Genomic DNA, 2536 nt, shown 5'->3' with positions numbered 1-2536 from the left:
TCAAGCTAAAACCTCAGATTTAAGGAATGTCACACAGTACTTTAAATGATACACTGCTGGTGGTAGAAATGTTATTACAGCAGATATTTTTCAAAATTTACAAAATAAAATAAACTTCATATTTCTGTTTTAGTTCTTGCCCAAAATATACTATTTACAGATATGATGCCCCTTGCAAATGAAACTGCTGAAGCTTTTGCTGACAATAAAGTTGCTGGTAATCAACAGTAATAATAACCCAAGTGTCGTTTCAACTTTAGTGTATGCTTTAATAATGTCCTATAATTATGTATGCCTTTTATAATGTGATATTCTTAGCGTGAGACTTATCCAACAGGATTCATCATCAAATCTGGAATTTGTTTCTGATCAAATGTGAATAAAGGGACCCTTCTAGCTTCCCCAGCCACAGGCTGAAGAGTGACCCTCATTCTTTCAGATAAATAATCTACTTAATTTCCATGCTAATAACAATGTAAAATCATACCATGGTTAGCAATAATGTGGGGGAAGCACTCATTTAAAGGCAAATTCTTATGATGTTTAGTTTTCCTTATGTGTCTCCTCTAGGCAGCTACCCCCACCTCCCCATTATAAGTTCTGTCCCAAAGATGAGTGGTTTATGGAGGAAGCAAATATGTAGAGCTAGAGAAGTTTGCTAGTGGTATCTGATGATTTCCACTATGACTCTGTCAAATTAGTAATTTATGAGGGTGGGGTGGAGGCTTGGGATCAATAAATGAAAGAAACTGGTCATTAGGGTAATGGCAGTACATCAGAAAACATTAAACATATGACAAACATTTCTCACAGGGCAGTCTTCGAATAATTAGAATAAGCAGTCAGAAGAATTTGTTGCTGAAAACAGTTATACATTATGCTCATCCAACTGAAGATTAGCACATAAAAAAAAATTAAGAAAAAATCTTTTGTTTCCAGTTCAGCTGCACTTGAGTCAACTGCCGCTCATAGAGGTTTCTGTTGTTATGAATTAAACATGCTGCTGCCTCAGCAGCTAAAGTACCAGGAAAAATGTTCACGTTCACAGAATAAATAGAGCAGCCTCTTTGGAGTAGAACAGTTATCTCACGCCCATCCGGGAGGGCATCCATCCAGACCGTGTCATAACCCCTCTCCTGGCAGGGCGCGGCAGGACTGAAAGTGGTCCGTGACCGAGCTAAGGGCGAGGTATTGCGAGACCTCAGCTGCGGGCATACAGCCTTTCCTATCCTGCTTATTCGCGGGAGATAAGGACTGCAGCCTTCCGTAAATCCTCGTGAGCCAACATTCTGTATAATTCTGCTTTCGTAACATCTAGTCGCTCCCTGTTAATGCTGTCAGCAGCAAGAATGATGAACTCCGTGTTTGAGTAACAGGTGTTCCACGAGGACCGCAGGGACTACTGGCCACCAATGTCCCACATCAGAAATGAGCGTTCCTCACACAATTTCTTCAACATTGCTTCCTATGGTTGAAGTATGAACTACTTCTTTCATCAAAAACTGATAAAGAAGGATGGATTTCCCTGCATCATCCAGTCCCACTATGATTACTTTGTGTTCTTGGTTACAGCAGAGGCTCCACAGCTTCGCCAAGAGGAGCCCTGTCACGGGGGAGCCCGCGCGGGCGGCGGAGCCTCGGGCAGAAGGTGCTCCCATACCGAGGCGTGGCCTAGAGCCTGACCCACCCACAACCCGGCCCCAGCTGTGGTGCTGGCCGCTGAGCCCCTTGCTCCAGCGCGCCGAGCCCAGCGCCACCGTAGTGACCCCACTACCTATATATTCTTTTAAAAAATATTTTTATTGAGATATCGTCACACACCTACAGTCCATTCTAAATATACAATCAACAGCTCACTATATCATCACATAATTGTGTATTCATCACCATGATCACTGTTAGAACATTTACATCACTCCAGAAAAAGAAATTTAAAAAACTATACATCCCGTACCTCTTACCCTTTCTTCTCATTGACCAGTAGTATTGCATTCTACCCAGTTTTTTTTTTTTTTACCCTTCATCGTCCCTATTCTTTCTTTTTTTTTTTGTCATTATTTTTGGACTCCTCTGTCCATACCTGGGATAAAGGGTGCACCAACCACAATGTTTTCAGCAATCACATGGTGACACTATAAAAGCTATATAGTTATACAATCATCTTCTATGAGTAAATTTAACAAAATATGCAAAGGACTTATACATGGAAAACCACAAAATACTGCTTAAAGAAATCAAAGAAGATCTAAATAAATGGAAGAATACTTCATGTTCCTGGATGGTAAGACTACATTTTGTTAAGATATCAATTCCATACAAACAAACTTACAGGTTCAACACAATCCCAATCAAAATTCCAACAGCTTTCTTGACAGAAATGGAAAAACCAATTATCAAATTTATGTGGAAGTTAAGAGTCCCTGAATAACCAAAACCATCTTGAAAAAGAAGAACAAATTTGGAGGACTTACATTGCCTGATTTTAAAACATTACAAAACAGCAACCAAAATAGTAATCAAACAGCTGGGTACTGGT

At 40.1% G+C, this 2536-nt stretch overlaps 1 pseudogene; it reads right to left on the bottom strand.

Annotated features, from left to right (window-relative positions):
* Positions 1-1122: 1122 nt before the first annotated feature.
* LOC143645125 (ADP-ribosylation factor-like protein 5B pseudogene) lies at positions 1123-1658 on the bottom strand (annotated as a pseudogene).
* Positions 1659-2536: the final 878 nt, after the last annotated feature.

This window comes from Tamandua tetradactyla, chromosome 8 (genome assembly GCF_023851605.1).
Source record: "Tamandua tetradactyla isolate mTamTet1 chromosome 8, mTamTet1.pri, whole genome shotgun sequence".
NCBI lineage: Eukaryota > Metazoa > Chordata > Mammalia > Pilosa > Myrmecophagidae > Tamandua > Tamandua tetradactyla.
This window is presented reverse-complemented; position numbering and strand designations above follow the sequence as displayed.